The 14,152-nt window shown below is 45.4% G+C and overlaps 1 long non-coding RNA gene across 2 annotated transcripts; it reads left to right on the forward strand.

Annotated features, from left to right (window-relative positions):
- The first annotated feature begins 5,337 nt into the window (after positions 1-5,337).
- Positions 5,338-8,623, forward strand: LOC123135155 (uncharacterized). 2 transcript variants are annotated; one of them, XR_006465833.1, is made up of 7 exons: positions 5,338-6,540; positions 6,626-7,006; positions 7,088-7,261; positions 7,330-7,691; positions 7,775-7,999; positions 8,085-8,211; positions 8,444-8,623. It is a non-coding gene; the product is annotated as an uncharacterized lncRNA (long non-coding RNA). The 2 variants fall into 2 exon arrangements; XR_006465832.1 differs by having other exon boundaries at positions 5,339-6,540; positions 8,095-8,211.
- Positions 8,624-14,152: the final 5,529 nt, after the last annotated feature.

Consider the following 14,152-nt stretch of genomic DNA (forward strand, 5'->3'; position numbering starts at 1 on the left):
ACTTTCTCTTCTCCCTATGCGCGCCGCTACTTCACCTCCTCCTTCTTGACCTGCCACCTCAGGCAACCGACCCATTCAGACGCCTTGTGAGGCTGTCATCACCTTCCCTTTGTTTATCGCTGTTGCGTGGCCGCCATCTCTCAGAGTTGCACTCGAGGCGGAAATCAGCAAAAAAAGTTTTGTTGTATACATCTTTGTTGATGATTTTACACCCACATGGATTATTGTTGTTGTATACATTTTTATGATCTATTGAGAAAAGAAAATTGTGCCATATTTGCAATGTAGATTTTTTTTTCTCCAAAGAAAATTTGCTTCTGTTGAGTTTAAAATTGCACCGATTAATGGTTAGCCGATTCATCCAGCTAATAGGCCGATTCAGCGATTAATTGCTACTCCCAAGCGATCAAGCAGCTACCGTTAATGATTTCCTTAACATTGATCATTACACATCTAGTAATATTGATTTCATATTTTAAATATTGATATTTTGTTCTACAAAGTTAGCCAAAGTTTACAAAGTTTGGCTTTAACCAAATTTTATATGTAGACCAAAAAGAAACAAACGGAATATGTTCTACTCCAGGCTCGTTAGACTTTTTTCTTTTCTTTTGGAGGGACACGGGCTCGTTAGATTAGAAACCATAGCCGGCCGCGTGTGAGTCTTATTTTTCAAACCGAGCTGTAGATCCAACGAGAAATCTGCCTGGAATTGATTGATATCCAAACATGTATCGACGAGCTTTGCTAGAGTTACGGGAAGAAACTTACAGATTATAGTTATTGGGTCACGTTGGGCCCCCACCGGAAATAAGGGAGGGAGAGTTTAGCTGGGGGAGGACACGTATGTCCGTACGACGAGTCCGTAGCGAGTAGTCCGTAAGTGTAGGATTTTTGATGTGTCGACGGCCAGCATCTGCGCGTGCATGCAGCCATTAGAAGAGAAACCCTAGCAGCCGCACGCCGATCGACCTTTCTTTCTCACGGACAATAACCAAGCCGATCGAGCTACGTACTCCACTCCACCCAAACATGCCCGCGCCGCCGCGACGGTGGGCGGAGCTCCCGTCCGAGCTGCTCGCCGTCTTCTCCGGCCGCCTGCACGATCCCACCGACTTTGTCCGCTTCCACGCTGTGTGCACCTCGTGGCGGGAGTCGCTGCCCCAGACGGCATCGCTCCGCCCTGTCCTCTTCCCCTGGCTCGTTGCCCCGCCCTCCAGTCGCGGTTTCTCAGTCGTCAGGCTCCACTGCGTCTTCTCCAAGACAAGCTACCATGCAGAGGTGTCCTCGAGCTTCTACAAGCTCGGGTTGGTGACGCGAGACGATGGCACGGCTTACTGGTTCTTCAGCACACGGGACGGGCCTAAGCTCATCCACCCTCTCACCGGAGATACCACCCCTCTGCCGCCTTTCCCATTCGGTGATAAGCGGAAGATGGTTGACAAGTCCCGTGGCATCGTCTATGGCGATGACACCGTCTTCCTCTACAACTTCTCCAAATCTGACAACAACCACACCAACCTCCGAGCGGCTATTCTTAGTCCCGGCGATACCACATGGACAGTCGTCGAGAGAGGGTTCAGGCTGGGGAGGAACAACATAGTGTTCGAAAACAATCATTGCTTCGCCGCGTACCATGATGGCAAGATCTTAGCGTGCGTGGACGGGGACCGTTGCAATGACATCTGGCACCTCCTAGCACCCTCGGCAGGTGGCGTCCACACCAGTGTCGTTGAGAGTGAGGACATGTGGGGTCTCGACTCTAGCCACGTCCTTGAGTCCCATGGCGCAAGCTGCTGCGAGTGTCCATCCTGAAGCACGGGGTTGTGGTTTTGGTGCATGCGTTGGAAGAAGAGGTGGGCACACACAATAGACGAATGGTGCGGTGGGCAAGGAGGGACGGCCTGAGTTTCGCCGACTGTGTCATGTTTCTAGGGTTCCCAAGTAGCTTCACGGTAGATGCCGCGAGGTTCCATGGCGTGGACGACGACATGATCGGGGCGTTTGTTTACTTCTTCCAACGGTGTTCCGGCCAGGCGACGCTCGGCATGTTCAGGCACAACCTTTTCGACGGCAAAACCAAGTTCATTGAGTACCTGCCGTCCAAATGGAGCGATCGTAAAAACGAAGCGGGTATATGGCTTGTGCCCCGGCCTTCTATTGCTCCAGTCCAGGTATATATGACACGAGCTCATCATTGTTTGATTTGAAGCCTCCACCATTGTTGTGCGACCGCGTCACTGTTATTGGGTTGATCACTGACCACATGCAAGTCATATAACACAATACCTGGAAATTAATAATTTGAAACTCACGCTTGCTATGCAGCAGAGGAGACAGAGACGACTTGGCCGGCAAGGCCTAGCTAGGAGCTTGCCAATGGGGACGATGCCCGCTGCTCGTGATGTCACTGGTGTAAGCATGCATGAAAGTTAGCGGGTTCGCAACCGGGGGAGGGAGGCTTTATTCATGTTAGTGCTGAGGCAGTAGTCGTCAGGAAAGAGATCCCTGCGGCTGCTGTTGGGTTTCGCCCGCAGTATCGATCACATAAAATCTCATGAGCACACTTGCACAAAAACTTTGTCCAAGGGTACTTCTTGTACCCACTACGGGAAAATCACGTTTTGCCGTGTGAACAACTATAAGCCGAGTGCTTTTTTTCGGGTACTCGGCTTTTGCGTGTATAAGCCGAGCCTTCAAGAGAAAACACCCGGCAACTAGAAAGGACTCGGCTTCTAGCTGTTTGTAAGCCGAGTCGTACAAAAAAGCTCTCGGCTTACATGTACCACACGGTATATGCTGAAAAAAGCACTCGGCTTATAGGTCGACCTCGGCAAAAACATCTGCCACGTGGCTATAGCGGATGTAAGTAACGGCGCCGTCACGGAGCAGCCTATAAACCGTGTACTATAAAGCAGTACTCGGCTTACATGGCATATAGGCCGTGTGCCCCGGAGAACACACGGCTTATATGGCATATAAGCCGTGTGCCCATTGTGAAACCACTCGGCTTACATTTTTGAAGATTTTTTACTACCCATAAGATTTATGCAAAAATGATTTCCATTGCATTTATGTTTAGTACTACAAAATTATTTCTTTCTCACCCCCAGTGGAAGGGCCCACCCATACTTCTACTGCAATTTCCTGAGTTGAAACCCTACAACGCAAATAATATCTCAAATATTCCAGGCAAGCCCGTAAAATGCCAGGGTCTGGCACGCGTCATGCGATGGCCTCTTTTAAGAGCACAAGAAGTTTCAAGGCCAACAACGCAACAAGCCCCACACTTCCTTCATAAACCGGACACGTTTCATCTCGATAGCTAGGTACTACCTCGGAGACGGTGCATTTTACAAGCAGCCTCCGGGCAGGCTTATGCGGAATACGCTGAGATTTTTACCACACACTGCAGGGCCATATCAAAACACCATGCCATGTGCCGAGGAATTTCGTCATCATATGATTTTTCATGGATTAATTAGAAAGGGTGCATCCTCCACTGAGGTACGTTCGCACCCTCGGTGGCGGGGCCCACCCCTCCTTCTGCTGCAAAAGGCCTACACATGTCGTGCCAGGTCCCGAGGTTTTTCAGCATCATATGATTTTTGAGGATTTATACAATTGGTTCAGGCATGTTGCCGAGGTAATTTCGTCCCTCGGTGGCTGGGCCTGCCCTTCCCTTGTTTGCACAAGGCCTACGCATGTCGCAAAGACATCACATAGTATTTTCCATGCTGCTTCTGGGCATGATTTCATGTGGCACTTTGGAGATCTGCAATTTCCGGCGCTGAAACCCTAGCAGTGCAATAAATGTCTCAAATATTGCAGGCGGGTCTGAAAAATGCAGGGGCCTGGCATGTGTCATTCGTTGGCCTCCTTTGAGAGAACGAAAAGTTTCAAGACCATTGGAGCAACAGGACCCACACTTCCTTCACAAACCCGACATGTTCCCTCTCGGTACCCAGAGACTACCTCGGAGATGATGTAGTTTACAAGCGGCCTCAGGTGAGGCCTATTAGAAACATGCCCAAAATTTTACCACACCCTACAGGGGCCATGTGATGACACCATGGCAGCTCCCGAGGATTTCCGGAATCGTACGATTTTTTGAGGATTTGAACGGTTAGAACAGGCATGCCGCCGAGGTAATTTCGCCCCCCGATGGCTGGGCCTGCCCCTCCCTCATCTGCACAAGGCCAACGCATGTCGCAAAGACATCACATAGGATTTTTCATGCCGCTTCTGGGCATGATTTCATATAGCGCCTTTCAGATCTGCAATTTCCGGCGTTGAAACCCTATCAGTGCAATAAATGTCTCAAATATTGCAGGCGGGTTCGAAAAATGCAGGGGCCTGGCACGTGTCATTCGATGGCCTCCTTTGATGGCACGAGAAGTTTCGATGCCAACGGAGCAACAGGACCCGCACTTCTTTCACAAACCCAACACGTTCTCTCTCGGTACCCGTAGACTACCTCGAAGATGGTCTAGTTTACAAGCGGCCTAAGGTGAGGCCTATTCGAAATGCACCTAAACTTTTACCACACCTTACAGGGGCCATGTGATGACGCTGTGTCAGCTCCCGAGGATTTTCAGCATCGTACGATTTTTCGAGGATTTAAACAGTGTGAGAGAGGGTAGGAAGACCGCTCGCACCTGCGTGCGGCCCAATGTTGGTTCGACATGTAACAATGACCTAATATATGTATGAAATAATCAATGTTGAGGATATCACTTATCGGGAACTTATCGGTCGACCCGAGATAATGCGTAAATTGGTCAGTTTATCGACATATCAACCGATTTATCGCCATATCGGCCAGTTTATCTTATTGGCTAGACACCGAAGCGATAAATCGACCGGTTTATCGGAATATCGGCCGATATCTTGAACAGTGGAAATAATGAAATAAGGGGAGAGGTTTCATTTATGAAAACAATGAAATAAAAATACAATAATAAGAAAATACAATAAGAAGAAAATAACTTAAGTATAATAAAAATACAATAAAATAAAATACAGAAATTATTAAAAGTAAAACTTATAATCTTTTTTGTATTGAAATAAAAGAAGAAAAAATTATAAACCGTGTATCTAGCTATGACACTCGGCTTACCCAGCGTGGGACTTAGCAAAAATACACGCGTGCAGAGCTCATTTTTGGCCCAAATCGACCGCGCGCATAGCTCAGTTTTGGCCCCAAACCGCGCCGCCCCACTGTCTCTCCCCCTGCGTCGTCCCTCTCCTCGCGCCGCCGCCCACCCTCCACCCACCGGCCGCCTCGCCGTCACCCCCCCCCCCCCCCCCCCCCCCCCCCCCCCCGGCGCCGCCCTCTCCTCGGCACATAGATCTCCCCCGCCCCCTCCCCGAGCACGAGGAGCCCCGAGCTGGCCCGAGCCGGCCCTCCCATCGGCGCCGCCGCCCCTCCCCGTCCGCTAGGGTTTAGGTCGCCCGACCATCTTCGCTGCGCCACCTCCGCCGGCAGGTACCCCCCTCTCTCTCTCTCTCTCTCTGACTCTGACTGGCCTATTTCTCTGTTGTCCAGGGCGGGCTCCTCCGGCGGCAAGGTGCTCCGGCAGTCCGGCGTGAAGGTGCTCCGGCGTGCCCCTGCTGATCTCCTCCTCGTGCAAAAACAACATCAGCAACCAGGTATTGGTTCCCCTCCCTCCCCCAATTGCATCTTCATGAACAAATGCATGTTCTGTTACATATTTGGTTCAGTTTGCATCTGTCCATTACTTTGTAATTTTATTTGAATCAATTGTGATGGACACAGCAGCAAGTGTATGAGATATGATCATGGATTTGGTTGGAAATAAGGCTGACGTACATAAAAAACTGCATTTTGGAAAATGGGGACCCCCTGGTTTGGTTCTGTAACCTAGAGTTGGTACTTGACCCCCTGGTTGGAAATAAGGCCGCCCCATTTTTGCTCTGTTCTCAAATTATGTAGGTTTGTGTTGTCGGGAGGGAACTTGACCCCCTGATTTGGTTCTGTAACCTTGAGTTGGTACTTGTTGACACTGCTTTTGTTTCTGTTTTCGCTTCAAAAATAAATAAATGCATTTTGTCTACCCGGGTGTTCATGTGCTGCAAGAATACCAAACTAATGAAATAGCACGCTGGCTAAATACAAGTGTTCATGAGCTGCAAGAGTTCCCTATCTGCTAGATGTTTACTGAAAATGGTCACTTGGTTTTACTTCTGATGCAAATCCTTGATTCCACCGAGAGGGCCATGGAGCATATATGAATTTCCTCTTTGTGCTCTCTGCCAACATCTCTTTAGAAGAAATTATTTGCCCCCCTTACAAGTTAAAGGCACAAGCAAACATTACAAATGCTAGAATTCATACATATATTGTAATCTAGTGAATAAGTCATTGTCAATTATATGTTAAGCTTGTGGAAATACAAGTGTTGTCACTTTAAATACAAAAGGAGTGGCCAGAGCACGTATCTGGTTGCGTGTGGTGTCCACGCTCCCTTCGCGACCATATCCACATAAGGGTCTCATTGTCAAACCAGTCGGTGTGAGGTAAGTGCTTATGTGGACTCTTACTTGCGTCTTTACATTCAAGAATTTTTGCAGATACTAACTTACTTGCCTTTTCATTGTGCAGGGCCTTGGTGGTTCTTGGAGAAGACATAAAGGTGCCACGCCAGCCAAGCAGCATCATTGGATGTCTTTGCAGGCATTATTACCCTGGCCTGGTCCCCATAGGAGACGGCGAGGAGGAGCTTGCTTGGTCTTGGGAGCATTGGAAACGCGCTCCGGATACCGAAGACAAGTGGGGCAGGGTATACAGCAGTGCTGCTGAGCGGGTGGTCAACAATTTTTGGGTAAAATTCTTTGTCAATTTTCATAGTTATTCTTTGTCCAAGGTATGCCCTACAAGGCGCGCGTCCATGCCGTGGTGAAGTATTTCGCGCACGAACGCAAAATGCTTCTCAATAAGCCTCTAGCCCGGAGAGTGCATCTCACCTGTTCAATGTACATGAAGGTAGTTTCCATTTACTTATGGTTGCCTGGATCAAAACATCTTACTTTAATTCCTATGTTGGATGTATTTGTCATACTTCAGGCGGTTCCCTCGTGGTGCAACAACAAGATTACTTGCTACCAGCAAATCATATCCAGGTGGATAGACCCGGAGTGGTGGGCTGAGCATAGAATGGCTAAGGACCGGCATGCCTTGATGGGTGGTATGGTACACCTTCAAGGCAACCTCAACCTCCACGCTTACGTGCAGAAGAAGGTAATAATTTCATCCGGCTCTGTACTTCTGAACTTGTGCCCTTATGGATATTATTGCTTCTATTGCAGAATAGGGAGAGAGGTGAGGGCGAAGAGCCGCCCAATACATTCACGGGATTATGTCTCTCTCGCAAGTCAAAGAAACCAGAAGGGGGTGGGTCAACCGAGGTGCTGGCTTGAGGATTGATGCATACAGTAGGAAGTTCAAGGAGCACAACGGGCCCGACTCTGATCCGGCCTCAAGGTATATTGATGCTACGATTTCCGTCCAGTCAGGACAAGGCAAGAAGTGTGGCCGGTTATACGTTGGCGATGGTGCCATCCGTAAGGACATTCCAAAACTCTCCCACCTCCGTGCTACCACGTCGAGCTCAGGTCCTGCTATAGAGTGTCGCCCACAACCTGGGTTGCACATGCTCTATCAATTCGAGGTATGTTTTGCTTCATTGACCTTCCTTGTGATCTCTTCTTTGTATTGCAACGACGGTGAACTTGTTGCGATGGCATATTGTAGGCCCGCCTAGAGAAAGAAACCAGGTTGAGGGAGGAGGCTCAGGCGAATGCCCTGCTTAAATAGGAGCAAGCCATGAAAATGCAGCAACCCCTGTTTTAACAGCAGCAATTCATGGCTGCACAGCAGGCAGCCCTGCAGGAGGCGTTTGCTCAGTTCAGAGCTAATATGCAGGGTTCCACTTTGTCGGATCTTCCTCCACTTCCACCTCTTCCTACTTTCAACTTTGTAAGTCTTCCAACTTTTCAATCATGCATCTTACCATCCTGCTTAAAGATCTTGCATCTTATCATCTCACTGTTTCGGGCTTGAGGTGCTCTTAGTCGGGACAAGGCTCCAATAACTGTGTGGTAGGTGGACCTACACCTGGCCAAGCAAGCCCAGTGACACCCACTACGGCTCATGTCGCTTCGATCTCCCCGCAACAATGATCACTCGAGGTAGTTGTCTATGTTTGTGCATTGTTGATGCTTGCGTCTTGTCGTTGCTTGTGCTTCTCAACTTACAACTTGTGCATTGTTGATGGTAGAGCCCACAAGTGTTGATACTTATATTGTTCATACTTCTTAGCTTCAATTTGAACCTTATATGTTGATGCTTGTTGACTCTTGTGCCTTATCGATCTTTGCAACTTAACTTTAGAAACTCATGCATGTGATAATGGACTTGTAGGGTTGCATCGTGGATGCCGTTGACGGTGGACATACATGCTCCGGTGGAGCTCATTGCATCTTTTAGGTTCATGCTTGGTGCGAACTTGGAACTCATGGTCCTTTCATTTGTGAACTTCTGGTTATATGTATGTTGTTGTGAACCTTCCTTGGATATGTATGCATGTGTGGACTTGGAACTCACGGTCCTTTCGTTTATGAACTCTTGTTGCATATGTATGCATGTGTGGACTTTGAACTAATGGTCCTTTCATTTGTTATGGTTGTCAACTTGTAATATATTGTTGTTGTGAACCTTCATTGAATATATATTGCTTGCTTGTTGGATATATACATTGCTGGATATATATTTGTTGGATACATACATTGCAGGATATACATTGTTGCTGCTCTGAAGCAACTAAAGAAAATGCCATATGGCCTTTAAGCCATGTACCCCAGCAAATAGCACCCGGCTTATAGGCCATATAAGCCACGGGCAGGCTATAAGCCGTGTATCCCAGCAACCTGGCACCCGGCTTATAGGATAAATAAGCCACCGGAGGGCTATATAAGCTGTGTGCCTCAGCTATCTGGCACCCGGCTTACCCGACTTATCTATAAACCGTGCAATGTACAGGGCACTCAGCGTATGTGTAAACCGTGCAACACACACCGGCACTCGGCTTATACAGATGGTGACACGTGGCTGTTAACAGCCGTCTGCCGTCATGTTACTTTATTAAGCCGAGTGCCTCATATAAACAGTCGGCTTATGTATAAACCGAGTATTTTTGCCATGGCACCCGGCTTATACCTGATAAGCCGGTCCACTGTAAGCCGTGTACTATAAGCCGGGAGTTTTACTCGGCTTATACATAAACCGAGTTCAAATCGGCATAAGCCGAGTGTATTAGGTACACGGCTTACAATTTTTTTTCCTGTAGTGACCCTAGATTTCTCTTTAATTCTTCTCTATTTTCATGGTTACAATCTCAAACCCTAGGCTGTGCTTATATACACGCACGGGCCTTTCACACAAATAAACTCAAACATAAAAAAAACTGCAAATCCTACCCAAACTCGACCATGTTAATTTCCTAATCTACTTACCCAGCAATGTCGATCAATGTACCACATAAACTAGTAGTTTCCGGACATGGCTACAACATGTTGCCGACAAAGGACTTTTCAAAGCTAACACATGAAGAACTCCTACCAAACTTATAACCTGCACGTAGATGACCTGCTAACAAGAATATCCGGATTATTTTCCGACAGCTTCCTGCGAAGGTGGAGTGTGCATGGAGGAGGACGACGGCTAGAAGGGGGGGGGGGGGGGGGGGGGGGGGGGGGGGGGGGAGCCATTGGATTCAAATCAAATGGTTTAGACCAAACCAACTGACTTTAAAAATAGTTCAAGCTGCAACTAGAGTGCTAATTCTACAGTGCACGAGATTATATGAGGAATATTGACACGCTGTGCAGATTTTGAAGGTTGATGTGCTTTGCCATCATAAGGTAGTGGCTCTATATATTTGCCACATCAGTTCAAGGGTTTTATCCCCTATTGAAGGTCTCGCTGCAGAAGAAGTCAACTTAGTTTTCGGTGTTAATTTGACACCTTGTAATAGATATGTTGTAGTTGTTTATATTTTGTACTCTATTTATTGGTGGTTTAGTCTCGATGTCTCAATTATATTGATTTTAACAAAGATGATTCTGTGCATCAAGGCGACGTAGAGGGGTTTTTAACCTCCTTTAGAAAAAAAATTAGTCCGTGTATATTTGTTCTCCTTTTGAGAAATATATTATTCTATTTTCAGCAGCAACTACAAGACCATTTCTTATACTCCCACCGTTGTTGAAAGAGTGTACTTCCAGCTATTTTTATATTTCACCGTATTTATAAAATAATACGCCAACATTTATACCATCAAATTAGTAGCATTAGATTCACGATAAAATATATTTTCATCATATACCTATTTGGTTTCACAAACATTGATATATTTTTGCACAAACTTGGTCAAACTTTAAGATTGTTTGATCCTCCAAAAAAGTTGAAAGTACACTCTAGTCTCTCCCTAATAATAAAGCACACCGTCGCGCACTTTTTACAAAAGAGACCCCGTAGTTTCTGATATTAAACCCGCACTCCTTTCAGAGTGTGTACAAGTTGTCCCGGGTGTGTAGACAATGTAGTGCGTGGTTGCTTGTGTATGTGTTCGCATATATCTTAATTGTTGGCTGGTACTACAGGTTGCGAATGGCGACAACAGTAGGAGGCAAATGTATTACGGCGAGCAGTGAGACAGGGGCATGAAGCAGGTGAGCGGGTGTGCGGGGCGACTTGCTGTTGCACTAATTGCCTTGACGAAGCACTGGTTGTGCATGATGGAGATGAACCTGCGTCGGCGCCCCTGTAGCCTGGATAGAGCTATGCCATGGCGATGAACCTGTTGTCTCTGTGCTGGTGATTTCACTCTCCATCAACTTTCTCCACCGACTATCAGAGAGTAGAGATCATATCGTGTATTTCTTTTTCTTCAGAGATCTGTTCCCGTCATTGTTGGCTATCGAATTTGTGATGCATTCTATCCGTACGTTTGTGTCTTCAGTCTTCACCACTTTGTTCTCCTGCACAATCAGCAGAACAGAGCAGCTGCCGCGATTTGGCCATTCATCTCTTCGAGTGATTCAAACCTAGGAAGCCTGCTACTTGTGCAAGCAACATGGTAAGAAGTTTCTGTTTTCTCACTAATGCACCTTAATTGGTAAGGATGGAAGAATGCCAGTTTTCTTTATGTTGGTTTTCTAATTTCTACATATTCCTTTCTTACAGACTTTGCCTTCAAGGAATCTAATTATCTAGGTATATGGAAAGGGGGTAAATTATGTAACTATATATTTGGGTGTACTCATGCTCTGCTATGCAGATTGAGGAGAAAGAGTTATTTTATTGTGATGATGATTAATTTTTTTATCTTGTGATCTCCTTTGCTCCACTTGTGCTAATATTATTTTTGCACGTTAGTGGGACTGAAATGTTCCTATTACCAGGAGGGTTTTTTAGTTCTGTCCGAGCATCTTGATTTTGGAAAATGCGGTGTACTAATGGCTCATGAGGATAATTTCCACTAAGTACTCCAGGTCAGCCTATATATGTTCTTCTAAGCACAAATGTATATTTTAGTCATCAGGAAATGAATTGATCCAAAATGCACAGTGCACCTTTTTGGCAAGTAGTGCCCTATTAGGTTGTCAGGTTCAGTTAAAGAACTTTCAAGGAGGGAGGATGCAATCTTCTACTTTTGTTTTGCGAATCAATCTTGTACTTAATTCAGGAACTCTCCCTTTTCATTGTTAAGATCGTCATCACTTCCTATATATTATGCAGCTACAAATTAGAAACGTGTGAGTGGGTATTTATCCTTTTATTCAAGACAAGCATGCAACATGATACTTATAATTATAAACAGAGAACACCACGCGTGCTTTAATTTTCAGGATATTCTATAGTATTTTCAGAGATGTGATGAATGTGAGTTGCTTTCATACAGAAAACTGTTGGATATGTGAGTTCAGTCCTTTTTAGTTTTAGGTTCTGGTACTTGATAATGAACTACAAAAATGGAAGTACTTAGTTTGTCTTTGGACCCCCACGAGAATGTTAATCTATGTTAACTTAGAGTGGCTGTACTTTATATATACATCAGTTAGCTCTTTGAATAATGCACATACGACATGATTTGTCCTAGCATGCGACTATGTAAATCTTGCAGGGTTACAGTTTAGTAAATCGTCCCACCATTCTGTCCCTCACCTTGTTCCGTGTGAGTTCCAAACAAAATGCATCTTTATGTCTTAAATGGAACGGGCATTCATATTTGACAAAGTTACCTGCACTAAGTTATCTAATAAAACATGCACAAAGTGTCTCTGCTTTGGGTGTGTATGCAGGGCAAGCAATTTTAACAAGTGCCTCAGCTACGGCTGTTTGTTGGGCGAGCGAGAATGCCAGAGGGAGAAGTGAAGACCATTAACAGCGACGACCATATTGTGTTGATGACTACCTTGAAATAATGCCATGTATGTTAATTGTGTGTAGCAAATTCTTATTTTCTTTGGCGTGGGAAGTGTTGTAACATTCCTGAATGTCCTATGACGCTCCACCTTCTGCCTTCCTGTTTGCTTTGCCAGTTTTGCTACAGTGCTCTGTCACATGCATCTTTCTACTGAGTTGTGTTCTACTGAACTGTGAACGGAAATAGATAAATTATTATTTTTTAAAGAAAGAAGGTCAAGCTCGTAAGAGGATAAAAAAGCCACATGATAGGTTGTTCTTTGATGATTCTTGAATTACAAGTTTCACACCATTTGGAAGGTTTAGAGAGCCCATGTGGCAGTCGGTATATTTAAATGGCTAGTTTCATTTATTATATTACACCTTTGAATTTGTAAAGATTAAAACTTAAAATGGTTGTGTGCAATGATATTTTTCTGCTGGTTGCTGATTCGGTCTTTTATTTTTTTATAGAAGGAAATAAAAGGAGTTTTTTTTCTCTATTTGAGATTGCTTTTACCACACTTGCCGGGTGGTTAGAAGGAGAGTGATTAAACATAAGAAGGTCTAGAATACCTGCTTGATATGCATGAGGATCTTAAATTTGTTCCTTCGTTCTGACATACGTGAGTCACCCTGTGGACTTGTTGATCTCTACACTCCATGTTCAGGACAATGACATTTTAGATGTGCTAACGGCCGCAAATAACAACTAGACTTATCAAAATTATCTATGGTCTAAAAGTAAAATAAAAAACAACCCATAGGGCATGTTATATTTTTTATTCTCCCGTTGCAACGCACGGGCATGTCTCCTAGTACTTCATAAATGATGATCGTGCATGCATGCATGTGTGTTTGGCACCATATGCATGCATGTGTCTGTGCCGTCACGTGTGTTTGGCATCGTAACCATCATGGTCCCTAACCTATCTTGTTTTTTATAAAGGTAATTAAAACAAGGCTGGAGGATCCAAAGACATATCATCCGAAAGGATAGATGACCAGAATGGTCCAAACAACCCTTCTTCAGTTTGGTCGTGCAAAACCTGCATCCGGGTGTTGATAGCTCTTTGATGCGCCGCTTCTTCAGCAAGCATGGCAAAGTTGTGACTGCCGAGGTGACCTCCCTTGGGACAACATGTATTACCATAGCATTCGTGGCTCTATGGGTTGGTACTGAATGGGTACACTCTCACGGTAAGTAATGGTAGTTATCAGTGTCCAAGTTGCGGGTGGCTTTGTAAACTTTGGTGAATGGTTGAAGTGTTCCAACCTCCATAGAGGTTTGTGTGGTTCTTTGTTAAGAGCGAGCACTAGTCTCGACTAGCTTGCATGGTTTGAGTTGTTTACATGTTCGATCAACAAGCCTTTGGCCTTATTGGAATACAATTTGGTTTCATCTCTTGCTCGTAACCATTGTGTATACCCGTATTGGATTTCACTCAAAATATATTCCTCGGGGTTGTTTTGATGAGGTGAGGGAGGGACGTGATTGATTTTGAGATACTAAGATTTTTTTTTTTTTTTGCAAATTGGAGCAGAGAAGTGGGGTCTTGTTGCAATAATGCCACATCTTACCCCCACAGTCCTTAGATGCAAATCTCATGGTCAGAAATGACGGATGACAGACACACCATCATCACCAACTGACACTTTTATAGG

The sequence above is a fragment of the Triticum aestivum genome, chromosome 6B (genome assembly GCF_018294505.1).
Source record: "Triticum aestivum cultivar Chinese Spring chromosome 6B, IWGSC CS RefSeq v2.1, whole genome shotgun sequence".
NCBI lineage: Eukaryota > Viridiplantae > Streptophyta > Magnoliopsida > Poales > Poaceae > Triticum > Triticum aestivum.